This window comes from Vulpes vulpes, chromosome 1 (assembly GCF_048418805.1).
Source record: "Vulpes vulpes isolate BD-2025 chromosome 1, VulVul3, whole genome shotgun sequence".
NCBI lineage: Eukaryota > Metazoa > Chordata > Mammalia > Carnivora > Canidae > Vulpes > Vulpes vulpes.
This window is the reverse complement of record NC_132780.1, coordinates 96784719-96800385: the sequence shown is the minus strand read 5'-3', so window position 1 is coordinate 96800385 and position 15667 is coordinate 96784719. Positions and strand designations below refer to the sequence as shown.

The window sequence follows — 15667 nt, the reverse complement described above, 5'->3', positions numbered from 1 at the left end:
CTAGGTCAGAAAATCATGTGGAATACCCTGCAGATTTTGGATTCTCTAGCTTTCATAATTTCATTCTAGCCAGTATCTTTTTATTTCATCATCTTCTTTTACTTTAGAAACAGAGTGCCCACACAAGCTTCCCCTGCCCAGCAGGAAGCCCAATGCAGGTCTCAGTCTCATGACCCTGAAATCATGACCTGAGCCGAAATCAAGAGTTGGATGCTTTAACTGACTCACCATCCAGGTGCCCGGCAAGAGCCAGTTGTCTTCTTCTTCTTCTTCTTCTTCTTCTTCTTCTTCTTCTTCTTCTTCTTCTTCTTCTTCTTCCTCCTCCTCCTCCCCCTCCTCCTCTTTTCTTCTTCTTCTTCTTCTTCTTCTTCTTCTTCTTCTTCTTCTTCTTCTTCTTCTTCTTCTTCTTCTTCTTCCTCCTCCTCCTCCTCCCCCTCCTCCTCTTTTCTTCTTCTTCTTCTTCTTCTTCTTCTTCTTCTTCTTCTTCTTCTTTTTCTTCTTTCTTCTTCTTCTTCTTCTTCTTTCTTCTTCTTCTTTTCTCCTCCTTCTTCTAAGATTCATTTATTTTTTTGAGAAGGAGCAATAGAGAGTGCATGAGGAGGGTAGGGAAAGGGCACAAGGAAAAGGAGAAGCAGGCTCCCTGCTGGGCAGGGAGCTCAACTTGGGGCTAGAACTCAGGACTCTGGAATCATGACTTGAGCCGAGGGCAGACCTTAACTGACTGACCAACCCAGGTGGCCCCATGAACCAGTTTCTTAAAATAAAACTTATTGTGTGTGTGTGTGTGTGTGTGTGTGTGTGTGTCATATTAGTTTGGTTTCTCTGGAGAAACTTGACTAACAGACCTGGGATGCTCTATTTCCAATTGGTCTCTATGTTTGGGAAGCATTGAACATGATTATGTCCTTTGGAAGTATATTTGTGCACATTAAGATATCAAAGGCCCAAGGATTTCTTTCTTTTCAGTTAAAAAAATAAAAAGAGGGAATCCCTGGGTGGCTCAGTGGTTTCGTGCCTGCCTTTGGCCCAGGGCGCGATCCTGGAGTCCCGGGATTGAGTCCCGCGTCGGGCTCCTGGCATGGAGCCTGATTCTCCCTCTGCCTGTCTCTCTCTCTCTCTCTATCATAAATAAAAATAAATCTTTAAAAATTAATAAAGTTAAACAGTACTCTCAGTTACTTTAAAAAAAATAATAAAAAGAACTTTGTAACTAAAAACAAAAGGTGCGCCAGCAACCTGTGCCTATAGTGCTAGTGTTCTGAAGAATAGACTTGTAAATGTGGAGCAATGGAGCCAATTTGTTAAACTAGTACTACATGGATGGGCCTGCCCAGTGCTTCAGAGAAAGCACAGGAAACTGAAGTAGGGCACAAGGTTAAAATGGTGCTCTGGTATCCTACTGCATAAACTCTGTGCAGTTCACTTTCGTTGCTAAAATTGGACAGTTTAATACCTGTTGTAAAGATTCAGTGAGCTAACACATGAAACCTGCTTAGGAAAGTGAAAACTGCTATTATTATCATCTGTTACTTGCTCTGAAAATTAACATGGGACTATAGATCCCAGTGTGAAAGAACTTAGTCTGGTCCTAAAAATTAGATTGTAGGAAAATAACACATTTTTTAAAAATATAAAATAATCCACAGATTTAAAAACATAATTCTTTGAACCTATTGTACTATTACTAGATACATTATTGATTTGATAACCTGGCTGGCTAGAGCCTTGGTGAAAGGCTGGCTGATAGATCTTCATTCTGTTCCATAACTTCAGAACTTTTGTCACACCATTGCTCTTAAAAGTAATTTTAGCTCATACATTGTTATATCATAATTATTTATGATCAATCTGAGTAACTTGTTACTAGAGACTTTACCTTTATACCAGTGACTACCAGAGTGTCTGATTGAGAAGGGGCTCAGTATATGCTAAGTAAACTTATCTGGGCTTGTTTGTTTGTTTATTTATTTATTTTTATATATTGGAGTTCAATTTGCCAACATTAGTATAACACCCAGGGCTCATCCCGTCCAGTGCCCCCCTCAGTGCCTGTCACCCAGTCACCCCATCCCCCACCCACCTCCCCTTCCACTACCCCTTGTTCGTTTCTCTGGGCACATTAAACTGGTGTTAGGAAAGCGCTAACAGCTTTGGCTATATATTAAGCTATGCTTAGAGAAACTTTACACGTAAGGATACAATAACATGATTTGTCCTGCCATGTATTTAAATCTGGTTAGACTAAATTCTGCTCAATTTTAATCTTCCTTCTTTTCTTTAGCTTCCAGGTACCCTGTAGAGTGCCTGTAGTTTATAAGACACATAGCAGACTGAAAAATCTAACTCATAATTCACTATGCTGTAATTCAGATGGGCAGAGAAGTCACCATCTGCTGGTTGACAGGAAAAAGTTGAACCCTAGTTCTGTTTAAAGCCTAGTGTGACCTTATAATGTAAAAGAAATCTTTTTGAGTGGTATTTGAACACTCTAGGATGAAAATATTTTTCATTCTCTTTTTCTGTCTTGGATAATGTCCACGTTTAAATGAAAAAAAAAAAAAGGTGGATTTCATGACCTTGTGATGCTTGGGAGGAGATCCCTGTCTTCCTGTTGTTCATGAATGTGCTCTGGCTGGCATCTTCTGCAGGGAGTGGTACATTCATCTCTGCCTTGCCATGGAATTGCCCATTGGTTCCCTGTGTTGAAATCTACTGGTGCTAAACTCAAGGTCCCTCCATTCCACGTAGGCACTTCAGCCTCAGTCTCTCACCACATCTTCTCTATCCAGCTGGCCTTGAAATCCAATCCCACCTCCTAATGTGGGATTTCTTCTCCCACACAAGTTGCCTTTAAACCAGGATCTGTGCCTCAGGAAAATGGGTTCTTCTCCCTCTCTCTCCATGACCATGCCCTATTGCCTTATGTTGGCTCCCATCAGCTTCTTCCAAGCTTCCCAAGGCCACCTCCTCTGTACCCTCAAAAGTTATTTCCTCAGGAACCTACCACATTTGGTCTGTAGCCCAGCAATGTAAAAACTGATACACACATCCAACTGCCAGGACTGTTTTCTTCTTCTTTCCACAGTCAACAAGGCCAAAAAGGAGGAACATCTTCTCCTTCTGGATCCTCTGCACTGAAAACTCTGTGTCTTGGCAGTCAAGTCAGTTCCTGAGTATGTTGAAGAGGAGATCAAGAAATTTAGGTACTGGGATCCCTGGGTGGCGCAGCGGTTTCGTGCCTACCTTTGGCCCAGGCCGAGATCCTAGAGACCCGGGATCGAATCCCACGTCGGGCTCCCGGTGCATGGAGCCTGCTTCTCCCTCTGCCTGTGTCTCTGCCTCTCTCTCTCTCTCTCTCTCTCTCTCTCTGTGTGTGTGTGTGTGTGTGACTATCATAATTAAGTAAAAATTAAAAAAAAAGAAATTTAGATACTCATTTCCCCAAATAATAATCCCTGGTGAAAGGCTAGTGTCTCTGGGCAAAGCCTTATTTTTGAATATCAGAACTCCAGTGTTTCATGTGATGTTTCCTAAACAGTGAAAAACATATTAATTTCCCCCACTTCACTCTTACCCATCTTTGGGCAAGTAGGATGAATAACTCTGCTCAAAACAGGCAAATGAGAGAAGTCATAGTAATGCTTTCAAAAAAATCTTTTTGAGAATTGAAGATGCTTCTTGTTTAGTGAGTTGTTTCGTGGGAGTAGTTATTAGTTACTTTAGAGACTTATTTATTTTAGAAGGAGACAGACAGAGAAGGCACAGGCATAAGTGCAGGGAGGGACAGAGGGAGAGAATCTTCAAGCAGACTTCCCACTGAGGTAGAACTGCTTGTGGGACTCCATCTCACCACCCATTATATCATGTCCTAAGCTGAAACTGAGAGTCAGGCACGCTCAACCCATGCAGCCACCCAGGCATCCCAGTTATTAGTTACTTTGAAATAATGCACATTGCACTTCAAGATGTTGAAGGTAACTGAAAATGAGGCAAGTAAGATATTCACCCTATTTCTTTAGTGCACTGTACCTTTCTAGGAAAACTTTAAATTCCTTTATCATTTTTTAAAGTATTTCTCAGGAGCACCTTAGTGGCTCAGTTGGTTAAATGTCTGCTTTTGGCTCAGGCCATGATTCCAGGGTCTGGGATGGAGCTCCGTGTCGGGCTCTCTATTCAGCAAGGAGGCTACTTCTCTCTCTCCTTCTGCCTGCTGCTCTGCCTCCTTGTGCTCTCTCTCATTCCCTGTCAAATGCATAAATAAAATCTGGTAAATAAATAAATAAATAAACAAGTAAATAAATAAGTATTTTTGAAATAATTATAGGCTCAGAGGAAGCTGAAAAAATAGAGGAAAGAATCCAGTATACCCTTACCCCAGCTTCCACCAGTGGTAACATCTCACAGGACTATAATAAAATACCAAAACCTGGAAATGTCGTTGTATAATACTGTTAACTAACCTAATGGCCTTATTCACATCTCACCATACATTTTTACATACATTTATACAATATTACTTATTTATATTTATGCAATCACATTCTTCTACACAATCCGAGAGTAGGTACAGAGGCAGCAAGTGAAGTTCAGAGAATTTAGAGTACTGTTTCTCTTCTACTATGACCCCTCTCCTCTGACAAGTATGCCTTGAAAAATTTTCCTTTTGTAGTCTTAAGTGTTCCCACCAGAGATTTGCTAAATTTGTCCTAAATCTATGTGCCATATTTTGAATTGTATATATTCCTAAGAGATTAACTCATTCAATTCTTAATTTATTTTTTCTGGGATCTCTGAAGATGATACTTGCCTGAGAGCTCTGGGTAAAACTTCAAGGATAAGATACTAATAATGGGGAAGGATCTGCAGAAGGGGAACCTGGGACAATCCAGGGCAAACATACTTCCTTCACAGATTTGCCAGAAAGCTATATTCATCAGGTAAGTGTGAGACAACTATGAAATGTGGTTATCTTAGACTGGTGGAGTGACTTTGGTTTTGAAAAGCAACATCAAATGAAGAAGTGAAATATTAAAACTTAAAGTTGCAATCATCTTTACCTTAAAATAAGAATTACTTAGATAATATGCAAGCATACATTTTGAAGCCTCAAAACAGCAAGGAAGAAAGTGGAAAGGTCAGACTCTCTTAATGTTTCAAAAAGTAATTAGGGAAAAACAGCACATGGCACCACAAGGCTGGAAACCAGTTTTCTGAAAGTTTTAGTGGTGCCAACAAGTAGAAAAAGTTTCCATATAATTTCAATAACCAAGTAGAGTCAGAGTGACTCAAGGCATGTCTGGTGTTTAGACTTATTTGACGGAAACTTTGTAGGCTGGATTTTCCTCTTTTCCCACTCTGACTTTACAAGCCAGAGCCCACATACTTGGAAACAGTAACTAGACAATTAGTAAATGGTTGCTGAGTGATGGCATCAATAGTTGGAAAAAAGCTTGAATTTGGATTCATGACAGCTATCAAGTTAAAATTTATTGCTCATATTATAGATAGCTTTATATACGAATGGGACACAGGACTCTGGAAGGAAAGTGGAAGTTTTCTGGGTATATCAAATTAAAATTCATCTCGATCTGTCAAGCGTGTTATATAAAAGTATAGAGAAGACATTTTTTTTTTTATTTTAAAAAAGTTCTCTTAAAAAATACTTGCCCTGGGACGCTCCGTGTGTCCTCAGTAGCCACTGCTATGTGCTTTCTGAGAAGGCATACAGAAACCTCCCAACCACAGAGGGAGCTTAAATTCAAAGAGCCCTTGTCCCCCAGCACCAGGAACTCTAGGTTGGCCAGCTTATTCTCATTAGAAGCTGAAGCCAGGGCAAAGACAGGCCAGGAGCAGAACTGAGAGTCCTTGTCACTTTCATATTATATGTTTATCCATATATGTTTATGGATATGTAACAATATTGCATATTTATCTATCAGGTGAAAATAACATTCTCTTACCTGCAGAATTTCACAACTGCCACCACCACCACCACCACCACCACCACACACACACACATACACACACACTCACCTGCTTTACTGGGTGAGTATTTTGATAAACTGCTCGGGATGGAACATGAAAACCCATGAGCCAGACTTAATCAACACTCATTATTTATTGATCTGTTTTTTTACAATGGTGGTGATGGCTATTATGTGTGGAGGGCATTCACTGGTCACGTTTTTGATAATTGAAGAATTCAAGCCAAAGGCTGGATTTGAATGTTAAGATAATAGAAATAATTTTTTGATTGGCAGACAAGAGAAGGGAATGTAAAACAGTGAAGATTAACCTTCATTACATTTTTCTGGGCAATATGTTATGTAATTTCTTTTCCTCATTTCCCCTAGAAATCATCAGTAAAATTGGTATTACTAATGAATGCATGGTAGTGTTGGATATATTCTGTGGATGTGGCAAAACCTGAGTTTGGCTTCAGAATAGATACAGGGTGAGAATGGGAGCCAACATAGAATTTTAGGCACATCTTGTAACTTAGATTTTCAGGCAGTGATTCATCTCATCTTAATCGGAAATGCTGTTATGATTATCAGGTTATCTACTGTTAATACTTTTGCTCCAAATTTAGCCTGTAGAAGCCAAAAAAGATGACTGCTTTCATAGGCAAGAAAACATTTCCTTTCATATATGTGTTATAATTGTATCTGTATGTCACTAACAAAATTGTAAATACATGAAACTCTTTTGCAAATGGGTAGTTTGGACTAATTAATCAACAGGGAAATTTCTGATGTAAAAAGATGAAAAAACAAACACTTGTCACTGAATTTAAAGTATTATCTTAAAAACTAAAAATCAGTTATTAATCTTGTTATGAAACTCTAAATGCTTTCTATATACAGAGAAATACAGATAGGAAAATGGAATAACACTCAAAATATTATCAAACAGAGCAAATCACTGCTAATATCTGAATGCATATTCTTTTAAGTGCTGCTTATAGAAGGTCGTATTCTGTATATTCATTATTCTCTGTATCCTACAGATAATAGTACTATGCTAAATACTCTACATACAGTATTACATTAAACTTCTTTTTATACCAGGAGATAAATGCTATCTCATTTATGTGTATATACTTGGCAGTTTAAAGAAGTAGAAATTAACTCCTTTGGGGGTTCTACAAAGCCACTGTACTTATTTATGGTGTATGGTGCCTTAAATTGGTAAGCTCCACTGTTACTTCAGCCCAGACAGTAGCCTAAATTGGAATATTCCTTCAGGAGATTTCAGGAATATAAAGAAATCCAGATCAAAACCAAACTTCTAATCTACAGAAGAAAGAATTCAGGAATATCCAATGTATAGAGTTCTCTCTATGTTGATTGAAATGTAATAGGAAGTATCCTCATATTTGGTTTATTTTCAAATATTGAAGTGCTAGGATCATCAAAGACAGAGTTGAATTGTCCCAAATAAAATATTCAACGTTGTTGTGTTTGAACAAAAATACAATTTTGGTCATGTATTTGCCAAAACAATTAGCATTACTCTGATTAATGCAATTATTGATTATAGTTATAGTTAAAAATATGAGTGTAGAAGACAACATAATGAAATGAAAATACCTTATGTTACAAAAAAATATATAACATTTTCGAGCTTTAAAAAACTATGTATTATTTTATATGTATTTATTTTATGTTTAAATTTTTTAACAGACATACTGTATATTTGGGAAATGTGAATCCTTTTTTCCAAATGAAATTGTTTAGGACAAAATCTATGAAATATGAGTCACCTCCCAGACTTCCAAGAAACCAATACTCCTGAGTTTCCTTAACACATGGTGATTCATTCTTCCAGAATGCTCCAGAACGTGGGTGGCAAAGGAGAAATTAAGAGCAAATATAAGAATTAAACAATAGAATGTGTCTTATTTTGCACATGGTGTTTCTTGCCTGAATGCATATTCCTGGTATTTTAACCCATTTTTGGGAACTGCTTGATATTTTGTTTTTTCACTTTTACTCTATAATCTATGGTAATTCACTTGAAGATGGGAGTTACTAGAAACCACTGGGAGCAGTGGCCGGCTGAGTAATGAAACTTTTCGTGTGCCTTGGAGGTTTATATTTAAGACACAATATTTAGAACAATGCAATTGTACTTGAAAGACCACTTTATAAAATGTATTACAGCCCTTTCTGCCCTTTTAAACGAAGTATTCTATACATAACCAAATGTTGTCCTACAGACTCTGTTTATTATCTTGAACAGCAATGCACTCTGCCCTTTGGCCAGAATTTTTTTTTTTAAGGATTTTATTTATTTATCCATGAGAGACACACAGAGAGAGACACACACACAGGCAGAGGGAGAAGCAGGCTCCATGCAGGGAGCCCGATGTGGGACTTGATCCTGGGACTCTGGGATCATGCCCTGGGCCAAAGGCAGATGCTCAACCACTGAGCCACCGAGGTGCCACCAGACTTTTTTTTTTAATGTATGTTGTGCTTGTTTTTCAATGTGTTCTTCGCTGCCACTCCTTACCCAGCCCGGGCCCACTATGCTCTGTCTGCCCTTTGGTTTCAGGAGATTGGTTGTCACTTCTTTCTCTCTTTCTCTGTAGTTATGTCACAGCTTAGACCAGCCCTGACAGCCATTTTTCTCATTTGCATTACAGAGATTATGTTATGGACTGAATTGTGTTCTCCCCAAAATTTATATGTTGAAGTTCTAACCCAATACTTCAGAATGTAAGTCTACTTGGAAATAGAGTCTTCACAAGTGTATCAAGTTAAGATGAGGTCGTTAGGGTGGGCTTAATCTGAATGGCTAGAGTTCTTACAAGAAGAGAAACTTTGGACACAGAAACCTAAAGAAAGAGGATGTGAGGACACAGGGAGAAAACGGCCATCTATAAGCCAAGGAGAGAGTCTGAAACAGATCCCTCCCTCACAGCCCCCTGAAGTAGCCAACCCCGCTAAAACCTTATCTAGGATTTCTAGTCTCCAAAACAGTGAAAATACATTTCTGTTGTTGAGGCTATCCAGTGTGTGGTACTTTGTTATGGCCACCCCAGCAAACTGTTATAGGTTAGCTTGAAGATCCTGTACCTAAATTAATGAATACCATGAAAACTAACCATAAATAGACTTTGAAAAAGTCTAAGAATATATTTTTCTACGAGTAGCTTTTATGAGCTTTATAAGATGAATATTGGCTATTCAAATCCTGGTTATTTTATACTGCCTTCTTAGGTACTACTATTCATTCATCCAATTATCTATGCAGTTAATGAATATTTGTTAAACTGTATTAAACCTTAGGAATATAGTACCAGACATTATGCCAGACATGGCACAGTGAGGTGTTGGTACATCTCCCAGGGAACTTAAAATCTCAGAGAGGGAGACAGTCCTATATAAAACAAACAAACAAACAACTAGTTATAATAAACTACAACAAGTATATAGGGTGTTGGTGAGGTTCAAAGGAAGGAGTGATTTATTTTCCCTGGAGTCTCTGTATAGAGATAGTGATTCTTGAGCACACAGAATGGGAAGAGGGCACTACACTTGGAGCATGCTATGGATTGAATTGTGTCTCCCCCAAATTCAGATATTGTAGTCCTCACCCCTATGTGATGGTATTTGGAAACGGGGACTTTGGAAGATAGATATTAGATTTAGATGAGATCATGAAGGTGGAGACTTTATGATGGGATTTGTGCCTTTGTAAGAAGAGATACTAGAGAGCTTGCTCATTCTCTCTCTCTCTCTCTCTCTCTCTCTCTCTCTCTCTCTCTCTACTATATGAGGATTCAGTGAGAAGGCGATCACCTATAAGCCAGGAAAAGAGTCTGACACTGACCATGCTCACACCTTGACCGTGATCCAGAACTGTGGGAATATTAATCTCTATTGTTTAAAGCACTCATTCTAGGATATTTTGTTATGGCAGCCCAAACTAAGATAGGGCATGCAGCATAGGGTAAGCAAGGACTCAAAAGGAACTGATGGCTAGAGGACTTAACTATTCATACATTTGTTCATTTGCTTATTCATTCATTCATTCATTCACCTATTTGCTCATTTGTTTATTTGTTCGATAAATATTCATTGGGTGCCAACTCTGTGTTAGGAACTGTTTTAAGGCTTGGGAGTGCAGTGGTGAACAAGTTAAGTCTTTGATCTCACAGAATTTATGTTCTAATGAAAAGATAGATAATAAACTATTGAGCAAATAAACAAGATACTCTCAGATTATGAAACTGTCATCAAGAAAAGAAGCAAGAATGAGATGAAGAGTAACTAGTAGCTACTATAGATAGAATGCCCAGAGAAGATTTCACGAAGAAGTAACAGTTAGCTAAGTTCTGAAAAATGAGACTCTGAGAGCTGTATAAATATCTGGGAGACAGTGATTCAGGTAGATGGGCCTGCAAGTTCTAAGACAGAAAAGAAGACCAAGGCTAGTGTGGCTGGAACACAGTAAATGAGGGGAGAGATATGTGAGGAAAATTGGAAAGATATGAAGTGGCCAGGTCATGGCAGGCTTTGTGTGCCAGGTCAAGACCTTTCCAAAGACAGTCTTGTGGACAAAAAGGAAACTTTGGCAACATTAAGCTGGAAAATACTATGGTACAATTTTTTTGCTCACTTTGACAGCAATATTAAAGATGTGTTTGTAGGATTGCCAGATAAATGATAGGTTCCTATTAATATTTGGGAAATATGTGCACTAAGATAATATTGATTGTTTATCTGAAATTCAAATTTAATTGGCCATTCCGTATTCTTATTTGCTAGATTTGGCAACCCTGGTTGGAAGGCACAAGAGCACAGTTAAGTGGCTGTGGTGATTGCTCAAAGAGATGACAAGGCCTAAAATGTGAAAAAAAAAAAAAAGAGAGAGAAAAACGTGGAAGACTGAGTGGAGGAGAAGAGAGATGGACCTGGGTGGATGTGATAGCTAATGATTCCGGCAGGATATAGGAGGCTGATATTTGAGGGAAAAGGAGGAGTGTATAGTGACTAAGTTTTCTGACTTGGGTAGATGACATTGTTTCTTAGAGATACAAAACAGAAAGAAGATTTAGGGGAAGGAATGAGTTAAGTTTCAGAAGCAATGAATTTAAAGTCCCAGTGGCCCATTCAGGTGAAAATAAATAGGAGGTAGTTGGATATACAGATCTGAAAATCAGGAAGATTCTGGTCAGAGAATTCTGGGTTCCTGATTTGTGAGTCATCTGTATGTTATGGTCAATTATGTCTATGAAAACGATCACCCAGGAAGTATACATTAGAGTGAGAAGGATCAGGCAAACTTTATCATGGTTTTTATATTTAAAGAACAAGAAGTGGGATGACGAGCAAAAAGGGAGAGATACAATAGAATGTGGTGATACCAATGAAAAGGAAAGTTTAGAAAAGAAAGTAGTGGCTTTCCCACTTCAGGTAGTAAGAGGGAACTGCTAACCAGAAAACAACCTTGCTAAGTCACACCTAATATGTTGGATAAAATATAACAAACATGCTTTAAATGTGTAGCTAAATTTGCAAAATGTAAGAGATAACCCCAGGACCCATACACAAAGGGATAACTCAACACGAGAGTGGTGAGTGCATAAACAGGTTCTTTAGCAGCCTTGGGGTACTTTACCATTGTAGGGGCCAGGAACTTCATTTCTTTCTTTTTTTTTTTTTTAAAGATTTTTTTTATTTATTTATTTTTATTTATGATAGACAGAGAGAGAAAGAGAGAGGCAGAGACACAGGAGGAGGGAGAAGCAGGCTCCATGCCGGGAGTCCGACGTGGGACTCGATCCCAGGACTCCAGGATTGCGCCCCGGGCCAAAGGCAGGCTCCAAACCGCTGAGCCACCCAGGGATCCCCTTTCTTTTTTTTTTTTTTTTAATTTAAGTTTTTATTTGTGTATTTTACTGTAGTGCTGTGACAACAAAATGACATCTGTGTACCAGAGCATACATATATCAACAGTAAGAGGTACCTTTTCATTACACCACTGCTAGAATATTTAGCTTTTCGTAGGACACATAAGCATGTAAGATGGCCACACCAAATAATTTCCTGGGTTTTATTTCCTTAGATAACCTTAATATTTTTTATCAGTAATACTTTATCAACCTCGCTGTTAAGAGAATTATAAATTATCTGGGTGATGGGGTATGAGGGAAGAGGGGAGGATCATTCAACTATGTTATACTGTAAGAGTTTGCTACAGTAATCTCACACACAACAATAAGGAACTGTCATTATAATTAAGGGCTGGTTACTGTTGTTAGTTGCACAATGATAAAGTTTTCTGAAAATATTGGTTAGCCCACTTATATGTGAAAAATGCCCTTTCCGCTTATACAGAAGAAAAAAATATTCAGAAAGTTATTTTTGGCCTTGCTATGTCAAAAAGTCAACTGTACAAAGATCTACGTGTCAAACCTAAAATTATAATTTTAAAAGTCTATTAAAAACAAAAATGAAAAAAATAAAAAATAAAAACAAAAATGTCATGCATTTTTATTATCAATTATGCAGAGGCTTTAAAACTGTTGCAAGACCATATAGTATATATTAGCTTTTATACTGCTAATGCACAACTAACAGCAAACTTGATTAACAGAGATCTGTCTTAATTACACCTTTATATATCACACTAGAGACAAATGCCACAAGATCTGCAGAAACATTCAATTCTGAGCACTTAAATGGCAGGATAACTTTTTGTGTTGTAATCCATCATACAGAATAACCATCCATGCAGAATAACAAAACAAAAGGAAAAAATTCTGCAGTTTCACGTTACAAAAAATGTACTGCTGTAAAATATTAAGAAGGGGTAAAGGATATCATCTATAACACAAAGTAACAACTAGAGGGCAGCCCTGGTGGCTCAGAGGTTTAGTGCTGCCTTCAGCCCAGGGCGTGATCCAGAGACCAGGGATCGAGTCCCCACATTGTGCTCCCTGCATGGAGCCTGCTTCTCCCTCTGCCTGTGTCTCTGCCTCTCTCTCTCTCTCTCTCTCTTTCTCTCTGTGTCTCTCATAAATAAATAAATAAAATCTTTAAAATAAAAACAACCCCCCCCAAATAACTAGTGTCAAAGAGCAAACAAGACTCCTAAATAAAAATATCAAAATACACATAACAACCGAAGCACAAATACTGCATTAAATACAGTAAAGATTTAATAAGACTAGCTAATAAAAGACACAAAAATAGGGGGAGCTAGGGCAACCAGTAAATAAAACCAAAATAATGGGGAAAACATGTGAAGTATTGTTTTTCCCCTAGTTGGAGCACAATTTTTTTGGGTGTCATTTCATTCATATAATACCTAACACTGTACATTAAGATATTAATGTCACAGAAAAGCTTGGTTCTTCCATGAAATTCTTTAAATTCTTGATAAATTTTTCAAAGTAGACATTATGAATGAAAAACAACCAACAAATGGGCACCTGTTGTTTTTAAAACTGCAGATTTGCAGGAACTTTTTAAAAGTTATTATAATGGTTTTTGTCTTTTTTCCCCTCAGCTTCAAATCCATCAGCTCCATCGCTATCCTTTCTTCGTTTCCTGTGGATGTTAAAACGTTGGCTCATTTGGGTAATGGATCCATGCCTAGAACTTTGTGTATCTGGTGGAATGCAAGGACTCTCAATGCAAACTGTGCACTGGATGTGATGTCTTCACGCTGTTGATCAATCATTGTTGCCAAGATATCAAATGGATCCTTCTCACAAGGATCCAGAAGTCTAGGACTACCTTTAAGAATAATCCCTAAAGAAATGGACTCAAAAACTCTTCTCAGTGCATCTCCAGGGCTCTGAGGACTAGAAGCACTACTGATTGCTTTCTCTACTAGTAACCCCATAGCGCAGCTTGGAAAATCAGACCATGTTGGAACTGTCTGACAGAGGTCCTGGAGAATACGTATAATAATCACACAGGACTGCAGACCATTAGCTCTAGCCTGGAACCACTTAGTGTGGCATAAAGCAGCCAGAGTGTCAAGGCATTTTTGCCTGTCCAAGACAGAAGATTAACACCGGTGGGTGTTTCACCATATCTGAGGTTACATCTCCTTCCCTCATGTTCTCTTCTTGAATAATTGGAGATGTCAGGGTGATAGTGACTTGCATTTTGGGTTCCACACATGAATTCAAGATTATTGCAGCTTCAGACACAGCACACTTTATGTCATACTTCTCAGGACTTATAACAGCAAGCTGTTTGGGTAGGTTTTCTGCAATATGGCCTAATAATGTTTTGAAGGTTTCTCAGAGCACAGCAAAACAAGGTTGACATTTCTATCTGCTCAAAGAAGTAATCTTTTTGCCAATACTCCCACTCACAAAACTCCTTTTAAAGCTTTGTCTTTACCTCCCTCTTTCTTATCATCTCCCTCTTTGCTCTTGCTCTTCTCACGTTCAAACTGTCTGAAACAAGTTTTAAAGCACATTCAGTAATAGAAACAATTTTCTGAACTGCCTGCAATTCCTCTTCAGTTGGATAAACGGTTGCATGTTTTGTCATTACATAATGGTCATCAGAGGAGTCAGGCATAAGGGTGCAGGCCCCTGTGGCTGAGGAGGCATGCCTGGTCGGACTCCTAGAAGGCCTAATGGGCCTGAGGGACCATGAGGATATCCTCCATCAGGTATTAGGTGGCGATTATCCCAATGGTATTGTTCTTCCTCCATTCTTCTCCAGTACATGTCCTCTTCATAACGCCTTATTTCCATTCTCCAGCATTCTTCTTGTCTTTGCCAATACTCTTCTTTCTGCATCTGCTTCCTCATTTTCTCTTCTTGAATCTTTCTGGCTCGAATACTGGGCTTTACTTCTACTTGCAAATCTGGGTTTACTTTTTTTTTTTTTAATATTGAGGTCTGTGTCTTTGCCCTTTCAAATGCATCTCCTTAGCATTGAGATCATTACAACTGTATTTGCATAATTACAATGGAATCGAATTACTTTTCCCTCATCATTTCATACCTCCTCCACATAATCATGGCCCATTGGCTGCATGTCACTCTGCAAAGCGGCAAGAGATGCAGGTGTGACTGGTTCTGACAGGGTGTCTGGCCTACTTCTGGAATCCGTACAGAGGTGACAGGAGTGCTTTTAACACATTCCGTTCCTTTTTAGTCTTCTGTTTTATTTCCTGTTGATTGCAGCTTATTCCCACCAATAAAGTTTATTTTGGGTGTAGATGTTTTCTTGGCAGCCATATTTGTAGGCTCTGGTGATACTTCAGTGTTGGATGTACTATTAAGAGATGAGTTTCCTGTAGTTGTAAGACCTTTCACTGAAGAAGTTGCAATTGATGAAGTATTTACAGTACAATTGCTTGCTGCAATGCTTGAGGGAAAGGCAGTAGGTTTTGAAGCAGACACAGCTGTTGAAGAAGTAGCTTGGCTAACAACATTTGGTTCTGTTGAAGGAATGGGTTTACCAAGTTTTGTGTGTAATTTATCCCAAAGATACAGATGCAGTGAAACACCGGGACACCTGCACCCCGATGTTTCTAGCAGCAATGCCCACAATAGCCAAACTGTGGAAGGAGCCTCGGTGTCCATCGAAAGATGATGGATAAAGAAGATGTGGTCTATGTATACAATGGAATATTCCTCAGCCATTAGAAACGACAAATACCCACCATTTGCTTCCACATG

The 15667-nt window shown here is 38.6% G+C and overlaps 1 pseudogene; it reads right to left on the bottom strand.

Annotated features, from left to right (window-relative positions):
• Positions 1 to 13483: 13483 nt before the first annotated feature.
• Positions 13484 to 15667, bottom strand: part of LOC112912248 (zinc finger RNA-binding protein-like) — a 39801-nt pseudogene continuing 37617 nt past the window's right edge.